This window comes from Thunnus albacares, chromosome 6 (genome assembly GCF_914725855.1).
Source record: "Thunnus albacares chromosome 6, fThuAlb1.1, whole genome shotgun sequence".
NCBI classification, from domain to species: domain Eukaryota; kingdom Metazoa; phylum Chordata; class Actinopteri; order Scombriformes; family Scombridae; genus Thunnus; species Thunnus albacares.
In genome coordinates, this window is record NC_058111.1 from 28,646,506 (window position 1) to 28,663,786 (window position 17,281).

A 17,281-nucleotide genomic window follows, 5' to 3' on the forward strand; every position below is an offset into this window, starting at 1 on the left:
GGTCTTCCCCCTCTAAGTTAAGTGCTTGAGCTACCAGCAGATGAGCTGCTGTTATGCCACGTGCCTCAGCATGGTGCAATAACTGTGGTGCATTTGGAGCCACGATCTCAGACACTTAACATTATCAGCCATGCAAATGGAAACAATCTTGTGTGTGTTTTTCTGTGTGCCATTACAACTGTAGTTTACTGCCTGAACATCACTTAAAGGGAGTTTTCTATTACTGCCGCATGTGATAAGGGTCGGTGAAGACAAAATCAGTTAAACACAACCACACAAACACTACACTATACAGGAGTGTTTATGTATGAAGTCCCCCCTACATACACAGCACAATGTTTTACTCACTGACACAGACACACACACACTTCCAGGCAGCAACAGGAGAATACACACAACAACACAAGAAGCTACTCAAATGAGCAGTTAGAGGGCAGACAATGGCGAGCCTGTAACGTCACAAAGGTGCAAAGTTACACACATGAAAAGTAACAAGACACCTGGCATGTCTGTGTGACGCACTGACAACATCGGCTGATGAAGGATGGATGAACAAGATGTGCACAAGTACGTGTGAACGCACGTCTATGCATATAAACGTTTGTCTCATTAATTATGGGCTTCAGGAATGACGTTTTCACACCAGACAGCTTGAAAAGTGTCTCATCCTGCTGTGATGCCGGCACTCCGCCTCTCTCTCTCTCCCTCTGCTTCGCTCTCTGTCTCTGTCAAACACACGCACACACACGCTGTATATTCACAGGTGAGCAGGGTTATTGAGGATGTGGTGGCAGACAGCCAGAGGTCTGCTGCTAGGTCAGGTTTCAGCAGCAGGCTCAGTCAGAGGAGAACAAGTGGGTTTGCAAGATCAGGGAGAAAGAGAGAGTTTCATGTGACAACAAACAGCAGAGCCTGAAGGGATCCGTCCAACATTAGCAGAAGTAAACGATGCATCACTACGCTGCCTCCACTCCATGCCTCCCCAGGCACACTTGGATGACCGTCTGTGTTTAAAGGAGCAGAAATATGATCCCATTTATATGTGCTTTGCTTGTTTTTTGTGCAAACTGAGGCTTATTTTATATTTATGTAACAGTTACAAAAACAACAGTAATACAATGCAGAAGCTGAGATTTCATGTCTACGGTTTCTTTATGCAGAAATGTGTCCTCGCTTGATTCCTTTCACAAACTCAAAATACAGCTGCCTGGGATGAAGAAGAGAACTGTTATCTGTTCACATCTTTGAATCTTTATGTCCTCTGATCAAATATCTGCAGATGCACTGGGGATGGGTGTGCCGGTAAATCAAAGGGATAGCTGGGAGATCAGAGGGATGCACACCTGAGAGACATACTGGTTTGATTTGATGAAAATGCCATTGGCTGTCAGTGGTAGAGAAGAACACAGAACAGCATATCCTTCAACACACAAGCCAGCCGTGAAAAATCACACCTCACTTAATTAAGACCAAGCAAATTGTTGCTCGCAATGGAAGAAGTTCCTCTGAACCAGTGACAGGGACATGTTGTGAAAGCTTTCATGCCCAGATGCATTTATGGTTATTTAAACACTGGTGTTACTCAGCACTCTCTTTCTAAAGCTCTCTCTGTCTGACAGTAAGAGGCCTGTGAGGCTCTCCACAATGGAGTGTGTGTCCGCGCGTCTGTCTGTGCGTGTGTGTGACTGATTGAAAGAGAGGGGCTAACATAAATGGTATGTGTGTGTGTCTATGTGTGTGTGTGTGTGTGTGTGTATATATAAAAAGGTCAGGCCTGATGATTAAGGGTCCTGTGACACATTTTCTTCTACACTGTGCTAAAAATAAAGTTCACAAGACCTCTTCACCTCCCCACTACAAACACTGTACTCCTGCAAATGACCATGGAGACATACACACAGGCAATATCTAGACTGCCTGAGTCAGCGTTTCCATGTGTAGGCAAGCAGAGTGTGTGTGAGTGTGTGTGTGTACAGTAAGTGTAGGCAGGAGGTCTATATGCAAAACTGAAAAAAATAGAAGGCTTCAGCTCTTATGGCTTCATCCAGCACATCTTTCTGTATCAAAACAAAGATATGTTGTTAAGAGGATACTTTCACAGTGTCTCAGAACCAAAAAAGAACTGTCTATATTTGTAAGTTTGAAAACAAGTAGTTGATTTATTGATTAATCAATGGACAGAAGTTGTAATCAACAATAATTCTGATAATCTGTTAATCATTTAAATCATTTACCAGGAAAAAAAACTGTCAAAGTTTTAACTTACTTTGTTTTAAACTTTGACAGTTTTCTCTGTTTTATATCATTAAATATCTTTTAGTTTTGGATTGTTGTTTAAACCAAAAAAAAAGCTATTCAAAGATGGTATTCTGGGAAATTGTGATGAAAATTTTTGAGTTTACTGACATTAGACATGACTGACTGATTAATTAACTAGAAATCTCGCATTTTACATCCATGTCTGTCCAGACTCATAATATTTGTAGTGAAGGAATTTAATAAAAGGTATTAAGTGTATTTTCCTTGTATGTGTTCACATGCTTGGCTGATTCTGATAGAACACAAAGTTGTAGCCATGACAGTAGACGATGCTTCAGATATAGATGTTGCTGCAAAGAAGCTACAAATACTAAAACGTGGATACTTCACACACATCTTCAACCTGGCAGCACAGAAGATCTAAACAATCAACACAGTTTCAAGGTGGAGACTGAGATTAGTGTCACCAATTCAGTATCTGACCAGATGTGAATTATGGTCACAATCTCCCCTTCTGTTGCTGAGTAATGGTGTTGAATAACGGCCAGAAAAGTGTTTTTGCAGAACATTATGATGTCACAGTGAAGCTGACCTTTGACCTTTTGGATATAAAATGTCATCACTTCATCATTTTATCCAATTAGACATTTGTGTGAAAATTTGTCATAATTAGCGTTGGAATTCTTGAGTTATGGTCAAAAACGTGTTACCACCAAAATCTAATCAGTTCATCCTTGAGTCCAAGTGGATGTTTGTGTCAGATGTAATGAAATTCCCCTCCGGCGTTCCTGAGATTCTGTTTTCACGAGAACGGGACAGACGGATGTTAGTACGGACAGACAACCCGAAAACATGACGCCTCCGGCCACAGCTGGCGCTAGTGCGGAGGCATAAAAAGGCAACAGATTAATCAATAATGAAAACAATTATTAGTTGCAGCCCTAATTTTATTAATCTATGATATTATAATGGAACAATCAAACCAACAACTGCTAGTGTCACCACAATATATGTTTCACTTTCAGCCACTAACCACAAATATAACACAACAAAGCTAGCAGCAACGGTACTGTACCCACACTAGGGGTATAAATGTTCTGAAACCGAGACCGAAACCGCAACACAAACATCCACGTCTCAAGATGCTGTTTCATCTTCCATGTCGCAGCCCCTCCCCCACCAACCAACCCGATGCCACTGCTGCATCTGCAGCCTGTTGCGCTCTGATTACGTTACTAATGTAACAAATCTTACATAACCTCCACGAAATGACTCATTTCACTATCAGAATTTGATTCATTGGCCTGATAACATTTGGAAAGTCTAAAAAGCTGCACGATTAAATTATTTTATCCCCATTCAAGTTAGCGGAGGGATAACCAGAAGTTAGCCAGCAGAAGTCTCTGGTGTGGATTACTGTAATATAGGTAATGCTGTAACATTACCCCCCCTCCCCCACCGAAAAAAAAAAAAAAAAAAAAAAAAAAAAAAAAAAAAGGGTATGAACCGAACCATGGCTCAAAAATCAAGAACTGAACTGAACCAAACCATGGATTTGGATGATTAATAAAAACACAGCACATAGACTACTTGCTGAGAAGTTTTATCAGTCAGATTAATGACCAGATGTTCATATGTAGCTCTTTTAATTCAGGGTGTTTGTAGCTCCACAATTGTGTTTAAATCTAACTGAATACTGGTGTGTGTTGGCCAGCATGTGTGTGTGTGTGTGTGTGTGTAGGTTAACAGAAAAGCTGTTAAGCTCAACAGTATGTGTTTGTCTAGCTGGTGTGTGGATAAGCGGTCAGCTGGGGTGTGTATCTTTGTACTGTGTGTGTGTGTGTGTGTGTGTGTGTGTGAGTCACCAGTCAAGTAACACTAGCACTTACTGTATTTAGGAGTGGACGTAGGTGGTGGCTGTAGACGGTAAACACACACTCAAGTGTCATCTGTGGCTGGGTCAGTGACTAGACATGTTTGTTTGTGCATGTATGAATGTGTGTTTGTACAAAAAGACTAATACTTGTACATTTACGTCATCATTTGCCAAACCTGCTTAAAAGCTTAAAAAAGAGTCACTGTGAGACATTTTTGCAACTTCTGCTATATTTTGCATTTCCTTCATTTTCATTATGTAATTCACACCTTTTCATGCTTCGATTTTTAGATCTTTGCTGCATCCTCTAACTATATGTTTTTTCAATGCCCCAGTTCCTCCACAGGGATCAGTTTTATCTGATCTTTCAAATCCAATCATCGTCTTCCAAAAACGAGGCTGCATCACGCACAGACTTCCAGCAACTCTGGAACTGGAAATGAGGAAGTGTCTTGAAACTGAATCCACTGCAAAAATATTCTCACAGCCACTAAAGAACAAACCGTCTCCATGCAGACTGTTATCAGAGAGGAAACGTGAATGAGGTGATGAAGTGGGAGTTTGTGTATGTGTGTGTGTGTGTGTGTGTGTGTGTATTTCGATGTTTGTACAGAATTGTGTTTGTGAACCAACTGCGCCTGGACAGCTAACAGCGCTCCACCATACTAACCACCTCCAGGGACACAGTGGCAAACACCTACTTCTCAGACAGCAAGCGATGACACCATGAAAGGAAGTGTGATAAATAACCAGAGCAAAAGTCCCAACCAGTCATTCATAAAAAGGTGATGAACTCTGAATCAGAAGCTGAGCTGTTATTCTAATTCCTGAAGGCTTATATTTTTGGTGTTTACTGTGTTTAAGTCAAATCAACATGATCTTATCAGATGGTGTAGAAAAAGACAAAATATCTTTGCATGGCTTGCGTGCAACATACTGTTTGTTTATGCAAATACACAGTTAAACAGACCTGTTACACACACAGTACCAGTGTGTTTCATGGGATATAAAACTTTATTTCAGCTCATTTTTTTCATTATGGCAGAAAAAGGTTAATGATGGGTGCTGGTATCACAAATCTAAAAGGTGTGATCAAAGTCAATTTCAGAGGCAGCATTACTGAAGCAAAGCCAATTCCTCACTTATCCTGAGCCTTAATGACTCTACTCCATAAACATAAAGAGAAGCAAGTAAAAAGAAGAGAAGCTGGAAGAAAATAAAGTACTGGAGTTCACAGAAACACAGCACAGACACACTGGCGAGTTACAGCTAACGTCAGTACAGTCAGTACTTTGGTTGCTTGAGGGGAATAAACACAGACTGCTGAAACATTCCAGTGGTCAAATTTAAGCAAATTAATGCAAGAAAATTTGCTCTGAACAAACAGAGCAGAGTGTGGATAAGGAGGCGGTACTCTCTCTTTCCATATTCTGATGCCTCATGTGCGTTTCTGGGGACAGCAATGTGTGTCTGTAGGCTAACATGATAAACTAAGATGGTGAACATGATAAACATTAACACTGTTATTGTTAGCGTGCTGATATCAGCATTTAGATCACAGCACCTCTGTGCCTAAGTTCAGCCTCACAGAGCCGCTAGCGTGGCTGTTTTCCAGCAATCTTCTTTGTTCTCCTAACTGGGCTCCAGCTCCATTCTGGGCTGAAGGATGACTCAATACAGCTAGCTAGCCCCCAACCTTACTGTTATTAGGTAGATGGGACGGTGTTTAAGTTTTCACCCAGCATCACTGTGACATCACAGTGATAACTTCATTATGTACAGAAACCTTATATATTGGATGTGACATTTTCACTGACACGTTTTGTGCTGAGCAAAACTAAACGTCCCACCGCATTTACAACAAAGATGTTATAATTCACTCACAATCAAAGTGACATTTGCAGCATCACCATAAATCCACTGTGACGCTGCTCATATCCAAGCCACGGTGGTGTTGTTACATCACAGGCAGGAAAAAAACCCACCACATATCACGAAAGATACATCAAACTACTTCAATAGTCATATCTTGAAAATCTTTTGTGACAACTATGCGCTAAAAGTACCTATCTGTGTCATCATGATGAGTCACTGCCAGATAGATTGTGGCAGTTTGAATGACATTAGTGGGTCTAATGTACGCTCCTTGTCATCCATTTATCCATCTGCATCAGGAGGACCAGGTCATCAGCTGAGTGGAGGAGGGACGCAGTGAGACAGACAGAGAGGGATCAGGAGAGGAAGGGCAACGTTAATAGATCCTTTTCATGTACAACACAGATTGCTCTCACATGTTATCCCTCCAACAATACTCACTAATGGCAATAAAGGAACACTGTTTGTATGTCTGTGAGTATACTGCAGCTGGGACTATTCATTTGTCGAGGTGAGTATAATTCAAGACAAAAATCATGCAATATTTGCATGTCCAGTGTTTACTAGGGCTGCAAATAGCAATTATTTTCATTACGGTTTAATCTGCCAATTATTTTCTTGATTGAAGAAAATAGTGAAAAATGACGTTATTATTTTCATTGTATTCAAATGTCTTGTGTTGCCCGATCAGTCCCAAACTCAAATATATTCAGTTTTGTATCATGTATGACAAAAAAGGGTGAAATCCTCACAGTTGAGAAACTAAAACCAGCTAAATTAATCAACTATCAAAATAGCTGCACAGTTTCTTTTCTGTCGATCGACTAATTGTATATCACTGCTTCACTGGCTGAACCACAAAAGTTGATCAGTGATGCCGCTAAATTTTTTTCTGACAATTGTGCACTTAAATTTATGATACTATTCCAAACATGATAACATCATACGATTGCTGCTGCACAGTTGCAGATCCGCAAACACTTAAGTCACACATCATACTGATGAAAGAAAAAAATAGCTTCCATAAGCATGTAGAAGTTTCAAGGGGTATTTGTGTCTATGTTTACAGGAACTCTGAAAAGAATCCACTGTGGTTATAACTGTGAAGCTTTTGCGTGTTACTGTAGCAAAAAAAGACACTTTTTCTAAAGCCCTGTATTTTTTTATAGTAACTTCCCTAAATGTATGTGTCCTACTGCCCAGAACTACTCTCCATGGCGTGAAACACCTTCCAGTTATGTCATATAAGAAGTTGCGCCTATGACAACTGATGGAAAACACCTGCAGTGACATCACTGTGTGATGCGTGGCCTGAACATGCTTGTGATGGTGCCTTCAACAGCATATTCAAAAGCAGAAAACACAATCATTCACCACTTCTGAAAAGAGGACAGGCAACATTTTGATATTAGCTGCCTCGCAATGGTGTTGTTGAGTTAAACCACTTGAACACTGAGCATGTTACGTTCTCAACTTCCCATGTCGAAAAAGATGATCTCACAAGTCCCATTTACAGGAAGTATCAGTCTGAACCTGCCTAGAACATATCCTCTACACTGACTGCGTTATGCATGAGTGCATGTGTGTGTGGTACTAACAGCAGCGGAATGTCAGACTCATCACACATGGGTTGAGTTGGATAGATAAAATCTTCTAGCATAGTAATTATATATCACCTTAGTCTTAAAGTAAATTATGATATTAATGCAAAAATCCTGTAAATCCAATATTACAACAAATCAATCCTACCCATTGATCATGTAGATATTATACTCATTATGGATGAAACTTCAATTCAGCCCTTCTGGTTCGTCTGTATTTGCTTGTGCTCGATTTTCTGGCATGTGGTGCTCCATGCTCCACGTGCTGATTGGAATTATAGTACTACTAATACAATAACTCCATAATACATTTCCCAAGATCATGATGGTGTCAGGATACAGGCAATTTGTGATACACAATATATTGAACAGCAACTGAAGACATATTAAAATATCTAACTGAAGGAGAACATAACCTCTAAAACGGCAAGAATGAATTCTGCTTCATTTATTCACTGCATCAAGAGGTGCTTTCAGTTTATACACAGATGACAAAGCTTCTCACAAACACAGTCAAATAAACCAGAATTACATTCATATTTTTATTGAGCGTTAAATAATAGTTGCAATGACCAGATGAAAAGTCACCATGGCTCAAAATTATACTTGATGTTCAGTAACACAGTATCTGTACTCATCTGCCTTCAGAATACAGTTACGTGTACACATGAGCCATCTATCAAATGTCAACAGGCGATAAACTGGTAGATCCTGAACTGCCAGAGAGCAGTTCAAATATCTGTAGCAAAGGAAGGATCTCATTATGCCTCAATGTTGCCAGAGATCATATTGGGACATCAAGTGGTGCATCAATTATGTAGCACAAGAGAATATATCACAATATCATGTTGAATGGATTATTTGTCCCAACCGATACATCCTGTGTGCTTTTGGTTTGAGAGATACAAAGTAAGATGAGGTGAGGGCAACGAATACAAGGAGCAAATTGGGAGTGAATGGCTTTATTAGATAATAAGAATAATGATTCATTAGTGACCATGGTAAAATACTTTCTTAGAAAAAATGTCAATTAGCTTACATCTAGAGAAAGCAGCAAAGTAAAATATTACAAGGGTGCAAATTAGCATTAAAGAGTCATAATCACATTGTTGATCATTGAAGAGTAATTTGATATGCAGTGGATACTAATTGTTGTGCAGATAGTCTGCATAATAAAGATGGATTATGAGTTCTCTGTCAGTGTGTGTGTGAAGAGGGGGATGAGAGGACGGTCATTCTTTCTGGGCAAGTGTGATGTCCCACAGAGCCTGATTCACTTCAAAACACAAGTGTGGAGAAGCACACAGGCTACACACAGACATAAATATGAGTAGTGCTAGCATGAATCTCTCCATGACTCGACTGTCAGACTTTTCACGCCTCCCTCAGAGATGAGAGCGAATGAGGGGACGGGGAGGATGATTCAAGATGATTGGAGAAGGAACGTGTCAGGAGGAACGGATGAAAAGATGTTTCAAGTTTTCAGGAAGGGAAGAAGGAAGCAAATGATTAGGTCAGGTGAAGTATGAATGTGAGGTCATGATAATGTCAGAAACTGGAGGCAAAGTTTAAAATAGAGTGGAGGGAAGTGACAGAGAGGAAGAAAAACAGACAGAGACAGCAATTTGTGATAGATATTGAGAGAGAGAGAGGGAGATAAGAGAGGGAGAGAGATGGAAAAGGCAAAGTGTGATACAATGTGTGACTGTAGTGGGTGGACCGAACTGGGCTGGGTGTCCACAATAAGCCTCTGTTTTTGGCAAGTGTGTGTGCATGTTTGTATGTGTACGTGCGTGCCAGCGAGGACAGTCCCGTGCCCTGCACAAACACTGCCCTTGTATTGCCCTTGCCCCCATCAACCCCTCCTTACAACATTTCTCTCTCTCAAACACACACACACACACACACACACACACACACACAGACACATAAAGCCCTACCAGCTTGGCCTCACAGACCAACACACACACATACACACACACACACACACACAGAGCTCCCATAAAAACACTGAGGCTGGAGGGGGCAACGGGGTCACATGGCACTAGTCACACAGTGCCCCCCTACAATAAAGAACTACACTCACATGATTTACTGTATTTTGCGGTGTGAGATCAACCTTCAGGTGGCTTACTCACACCTCCAGTAGCTTCCGTAAACACACACAAGGGTGAAACTCAAGGCACATGTAAATAAGCTGCTTTTTTTAGTCTAAGCACTACTGATGAAAACCAAACACACCAGCGTTCCTGACAGACATGGAAGCAGAGAGATATCCTCGACACCCAAACATGGCTTATATTTACCACACCCTCACTGAAAAGCTAAAGGCTATGCAAACTCTTATCACAACAAAAGGTCTTTATTCAAAGTGACCTCAGATACCCACTCACACCACAGGCTAAAGGAAGCCTTGCAGGTAAAAAAAAAAAAAATAAAAAAAAAAATCACATGCAAAGTTTGCCTTGCCAATCTGATTCTGTGAAACAGGAAATTAAGACGTTGGATGCTCTGGCACATCCACACACAGACGACTAATACTCTCCTTTGTTTTGACTGCTCTTGACAATGAATCAAATACAATGGAGGCGACAACCTGCCAGCCATTGACTGACATCTTTGAAGATTTTCGCAAAACTCCTCTATAAATACACCTGATGTCATCGAAACAAGAACAAAAGCACTATTTTGAATACTATATAATGGGCTACTTCCTTGTTCCTCTCTTTAAAAAAAAGGGATATTTGAATAACTGGAGCATTGGGGTCTGAGCTCCTCCCTCCTTTTGCCTCAGCATCCAGTGATCACAGACGATACGCGCGTTGACAGGAGGTGGCCAATATAGTACTTCCTGTTTTGATGTGGAGTAGGATCGTGCACTAACAGCTGCTGTATGAGGGTGACGTAAGGATTAGCCTTTGTTCCGTTTGACACAACAGCCTCTTTTTGAAAAAAGAACAGAGGAAGCTTTCCTTGGAAACTCTGACAAAAAGGAAACAATGAACAGCTATCATTAGGGGGTGAACATGTTGTGGGCATGTTTTTTTTATTTGTTGAGGTCAATATTTTTCCATTCAAAATAACATTAACCTTTCTTATGACTACCTACTTAACAAGTACTTATGCAACCTATTTTTAATGTCTCAATTCAGTCCCACATTATCAAAAGATACCACCAACACCTAAAAAGCTGACAACACTACAGAAAATATTTATGACTATGGCTGCAATGATTATAGTCTTGATCAATCCACCAATCGCTTGTTCTGTAAAATGTCAGAAAATCACAATTTCCAAAAGCCCAAGTTGACCTGTTTGTATTGTTTGTTTTGTCTAACCAATACTGATATTAGATTGTAGATATCAGATATTTAATTCATTATTGTTTAAGGTGCTGATTATGCTTTCAATTAATCATTTTGTTTGTAAAATTCTGACAAAAGAACCAAAACCCAAAAATGTTCAGTTCACAATCATAGAAGAATTAGAAAACCAGCAAATGTTTACATTTGAGAGACTGGGAGCAGTGAATTTTTGGCATATTTGCTTAAAAAATGCCTTAAATGATGAATTAATTATCAAAATTGTTGTTTATTTTTAGTCAACTAAGTGAATAATCAACTAATTGCTTCAGCTCTGGTTTCAAGTTAAAATGTACAATTGTCAATTTTGGCATTATTATAACCACAGTGTGTATTTTGACCGACCCTCTTCAGCATTGCTACTGCTACACGGGGGCACAACCATAATTCACATCAACAACAGAGGACTCTCATAGAGCGACGTGAAAAACAAGTTGAGCAAAAGAACAACAGAGCTGATTGAGAGGTCTTTTGAGGTCACTGTTAAAAGCACAACACGCTGCAAAAGGATTCTTCAAAAGTGGAAGTTTTAAAATAGATTTAAAGAAAATCCCAGCCTGTCACACAGTCACACAGCCGCTGATTATGTCGTGAAACAGTGGAAAGACTGCGAGAGATGGACAAAAATAACACTGAGCTGCCGTGAATGTAGCGGGGATGGCTCCCACACACACTGCTGATTTTTCAGTATTGGTCTCTCAACATCTTGCCAAGCCACCATTTATCTCCCTCATAAACAAAAGGGCCACACATTGGCCCTGAATGACACACACACACACACACACACACACACAAGCCTAGAAATGGGAGACGTTTCTTGGCTCTGGCCATCATCTCACTATAGGGGTGACTGGGTTGCTAGGAACACTTAGCTGCGGTAAATGCTAGGCTGATGTTCGCCTCTCCAGTTTATACATCCATCCATCTGTCTGTGCTGCTCGCCTCTACACACACGCTGCCCCTGCCGCAGCGTCGCTTTCTGTTAAACTTTTAATACTGTACACACAAGTTACACGCAACAATCAATACCAAATATAACGTCTTATCTTTGTTATCTACTCCATCTAAAGACACACACAAACACATCTCTTGTTACCGAAGACAGGAAATGAGATGTAGCATTTATTGTATTGTATAATTTGTTAATTATAGCAGCGCACGTTCTATTGTCCAGCTGAAAACACAGTCTAATCTAATTTTACATAACCTCTGTAATAACTCTGGTAGCACAAGGATAATGCCCAAACACACTCCTGAGAATGCACCAAAGGGCAGGGCTTCCTAGGATTGTGTGAGTGAGAGAGTTACGGTACACTGCTTAATGTTAATACCAAAACCAAGAAGGAGAATATTCATTTATGGGAAAAAAGAAACTAGTCACACACACACGTTCCTCATTTGGCTTCTTAAGAGAGGCTATGTGATAATCTTGGGAGTGCCATTAGAAATCCCTCTGCTCCGAGGAGATAATACGGTTGTGTTGGTGGGAAGAGTCGGATCACCGGAGACAGAACATAGCATGAGTAATTGAATCAAGCTATTTTTCCAAATTTGTGTAGGAGGTGAAGGAAGAGGGGAAAAAGACAGAGAGATAGAGAGAGAGAGAGAGAGAGAGAGAGAGAGAGAGAAAGAGAGAGCAGGTGGGAGGCATCTGTACCGGTTATGGGTCACCGGTACTGATTGACAGTAGGAAATGTGGTTGTCAGGCTTATAGATGTCAAAGCTGCACCTGTACTGTACTATTGCATTTATAGCGGCATTACATCTGAGAGGAGGCGGAAATAAGACGATGTTTACTCTGTGCCAGTATTTGCTGCAGCTGGCTCACATACCGTTGTGGTGAAGAGAAGCAAAAAAAAACAAAAAACAAACAAAAAAAACAGAAATCAGCAAATCAGAGTCTGATTTTCTCTTTTTTTCTATGCTCATCTAATTATTACAGTTCTGTTGGCATTGCTTAAAAAGACAAAAGGAGAGCATGTGGTGAGTAAGGACACAGAAAAAGACCCACAGCAATGAACAAGCTATCCTGCACTTGTTAGGATACAGTTCTGTTACACAAGAGCAGATTCACACACACACTCAACAACAAATTGGGTCAGTAGTACTGAGAGTGCCACGGTTCAGTGCTTAAATGGTTAATTTTACATTCTTCCAATCACCACATCTGTTCTAAAAAAGGCCATGCTGATCATTTCTCTGGGCAACTACTTACCACAGTGAGGGGAAAAAAGGCAACTATACTTCATATATTGCTGTATATATACATATATACTTTACTGCACTGTTACATAAACCAAAATCTGACTTGAGAGGTGCAATACTTCTGACAAGGAAATGACTGCCAAGTGCACCAAGAGCTGAAATCTGATACAATAAAGCACTTATGACTTTATAATTTTCACTGGAGCCAAGAGCGCTGCAAGAGGAAATACAGGAAGTAAAAGGATGCTGATAATTTTCATAAAACACCTAGCTGTAGAGACATGGGAAAAAAACAACTCACACAACAACACTACACAGGGTCTATTTGGTTGTACTGTCCTGAAACATTTCATAGTAATTCAGCTAATTAGGAGGATATGATACATGAGAAATGATGGTGGGAGTGTACTGAGGTGGTGTAACACTGATCTCTGACGTGAAAGTAAAGCATGTTGGCTGACTTCCACACATTCCCCGCCTGTCAGGACGAGGCCTACTCTCCCAGATTCCAGCCAAGTCAGCGCTCCATTCTTCCTCTCCCACTTTCACACAGAAGCCCACAGCGGTATCACAGGTAAAGTAGGTCAAGATAATTACAAGATACAGCATTCTCTCTCTCTCCCTCTCTCTCTCTCTCACACACACACAATCACACAGGTTTTACCTGTTGTTTCCTTGAGTCTTTTATTTCCTGTGCCTCTGCTCCTCGTTGGGGGTGTCTGGATAGCGGCTGGGACACTGCATCTGATGGATGAGAACAAACTGACTGTTAGGGGAGGGGAAGAAACCATGAAGTGTGGTACATGTCTGAGAGCTGTATCTTTAGTTATATGTATAATAAGGTGACAAAGTTAATGGAGAAGTAAAAAAAAAAAAAAAGAAAGTAAATAAATAGGAAGTGTGTGAGAAATGATTGATTTAATGCAGAGAATGGAAACAAACAAGACAAGTTTTGCTCTAGAGGTGAGAGACTACCAGTGGTGGAAGAAGTATTCAGATCCTTTACTTAAGTAAAAGTAATGTAAATATACTCCATTACAAGTAAAAGTCCTGCATGAAAAATCCTACTTAAGTAAAAGTACATAAGTATTATCAGCAAAACGCACTTGAAGTATTAAAGTACAAGTAGTGGTTTGGTTCCTTTGACTGATACATTATTATATATGACATCATTAGATTATTAATACTGATGCATCAGTGTTAGAGCAGCATGTTACGGATGTAGCTGCTGGAGGTGGAACTAGTTTGAACCACTTTATTTATAGTCAGCTAGTTCAGTCCAGTGGTTCCCAAACTAAGGGTTGGGTCCCTCCTAAGGGTCACCAGATAAATCTGAGGGGTTGTGAGATGAAAAGTAACTAAAGCTGTCAAATAAATGCAGTGGAGTAGAAAGTACAACATTTCCCTCTGAAATGTAGTGGAGTGGAAGTATAAAGTAGCATTAAAAGGAAATACTCAAGTAAAGTATAAGTACTTCAAATTTGAGTAAATGTACTTAGTTACTTTCCACCTCTGGAGATGCACTGAACACTGACACAGGCTACCACATGCTCAAAGGGGCCCCAGCTGCCCCTTCATTTGAGATAAGACAACAGAAAACGCTCTCTCCACTGTTCCTCTGTCTCTCCACTCATCCTCTTTTCTTACAATCTTTTCCCACCATCTCCTTTTTCTGTGATGACTAATCATTCACCTTTAATTCATGGTTATAGTCTAGATCATTTTAGAATCACTTAGAAAGCATATTGCCTGTACAAGAACATTCATCTGCGGAAAAACTGAAAACTAAAAGTCAAGTCATAAAGACACCAAGTGGACGTATTAAATCATGTTCTCCACTCCTAGTAAGTTTCATTATTGCATGTAACAACTGCTGACATGGACAGTAAAGATTTACACAGGCAGGGTTTTCCACTGCAACAATATTATCACAGCAGCTATGAAACTGAGTAGATACTCAAGATAGAAAAACCAAGTAATGAAACATGGTTTTTCAGTGAGAGTGGAAGCAAAAGGCCTCATGTTGAATCACACCTACAAGAAAGTCTGAGTCACATCTACAAGGTGTAGAATCATCTTACAGCATGCAACTAGAGACAATCCAAAGTGCCTGAAGGGTTTCCCTGCAACTAATGTTGCAGTCAAGCGGAAGTCTTCCTCTAAGGGAGCCAAACTATTATGAGCAGCCAGCAGAATGTTTTGTTGATGTATTAACTTTGTGTAGCCGGAACAAAATCTATCAGAACTAGTTATTGCTATTTGTCTGTCAATGTGTACATGTCCTTGTTTTAATCTTTCACTTGATATTACCTTGAAATATTAAGTTCACTCAAGGTTAATACCATGAAACAACTTTCGACTCAGTTTTTTTCCTTTTAATCACTTGAACACATCTTGAAATAGTGATCAAGCGATAGTAATAAGAGCTAGAGATGAAACGATTGGATGATCAACAGAATTGATTAGCATCCATTTTGATAATCTATGAAAGGTTTCAGTCATTTTTTGAGCAAAGATGCCAAACTTTCTCTGGTTTCAGCATCTCCAACGTGAGGATTTGCTGCATTTTTTGGACATATATGATAGAAAACTGAATATCTTTGGGTTTTGGACTGATAGTCACATAACACAAGGAGTGAGAAGATGTCACCTTGGGCTCTGGGAAATGGCTATTGTTCAATATCTTCTGACATTATATAAATGAAATGATTACTCAGGTACTCAAGAAAATAGTCTTCAGATTAATTCATAATGAAAATAAAGCCTTTAGATGAAGTCGTCATAACAGCTTTAATACAGATGTTTTCATCTCAGAATTATTGATTTTAGAGCTGCAACAATTAGTTGATTAACGGTTTAATCAATTGCCAGAAAATGAATCGCCAACTATTTTGACAATCGATTCATTGTTTTAGTAATTTTTTAAACAAAAATGCCAAAAATGATCTGCATTCAGCTTCTCAAATTGGATTCTCTGCTTTTATGTGTCATATATGACAGTTAACTGAATAAGTCATCGCATAAACAATTAATCAAGACACATTAATCAATTGTGAAAATAATGGTTTGTTGGACCCTTTACTGTCTGTGCTGCAAAATGTTCAACTTCTCTGGCACCAGCATTACAAAATAAAAAAAGTACAATGTCAGGTATTCACTTCCATTGTGTAAGTTATAGTGTCTCAGACAGAGTAAATGAAAACAAGACTTGTTGTCTTGAGTCTCACTTCATTCAAATATTCTGAACAGTCTTATCTAGTCAACCTAACATTGAAATATGAAAGAGTTTGAAACATGGAGATGAAGAAAGAGTGAAGGACGTGACCTCTGTATGTGCAGACAGAGTGCCTGAGGCGGTCCATAGGCCTCTCCATCACTACCATCTGCCCACAGTTCAAAGAGCTGCAGCTATAGAAATCAAGATGTGAAGTGAGCGATATGAAAAGCAAATATACTGTGGATAAAAACACACAGTGAAGTCATACGCGTTAATGACACGCAATGCTCTCACCCTGATTGAGGCCAGTAAACTTCCTGTTTTTCCCCAGTGGTTAAGATGCTCTATCTTGTTTACCAGAGCGTGACACAGAGAGGTTCACAAAAACAACTGTGGTGAGTCTTTCTGAGTCTACAGAGATCTTTTATGTACCGACACATGGGATATTTATATGCTTACAGCGGGGTTGAGGATAAATTCATAGAAAGAGGTGAGAATGTGGGTTTCCCCAGAAAATGGAAATAATGTAGCCTCCACACACAGCTACAGTAAAACCACAAATGGGATGACCAGTTCCAGGAAGTGTGCTGTTTAACACAATGATAAAATCTCAGGCAAGAGACAGTCAATGTTTAACTCCCTGACTGGACTCAGCTCAAAGCATCACATGATCTACAGTGCAAGTGTGTGTGTGTGTGTGTGTGTGTGTGTTACAGTCATTTTAGAAGAAACTGAGAGAGCGAGACAGACGGAGGGTTCACTAGAGAGTGGTCCAGTGATGAAACTTTTGCTGAAGGGCAAACCCCAAAGTTAGCTCTGCCACAGTTCAGTGGAAAAATATCCACTATAACGTCAATGGGTTTTTGGGCTGATGCTGAAAATAATC

General features: G+C 39.9%; 1 protein-coding gene across 1 annotated transcript in view; it reads right to left on the bottom strand.

Moving 5' to 3' along the window:
- pik3cb (phosphatidylinositol-4,5-bisphosphate 3-kinase, catalytic subunit beta) overlaps positions 1-17,281 on the bottom strand; it is a 55,439-nt gene that overhangs the window by 28,667 nt on the left and 9,491 nt on the right. The window contains exon 2 of the mRNA XM_044353649.1: positions 13,843-13,922. The gene's annotated coding sequence lies outside the window, so the exon portion shown is untranslated. The remainder of the gene's footprint in view (positions 1-13,842; positions 13,923-17,281) is intronic.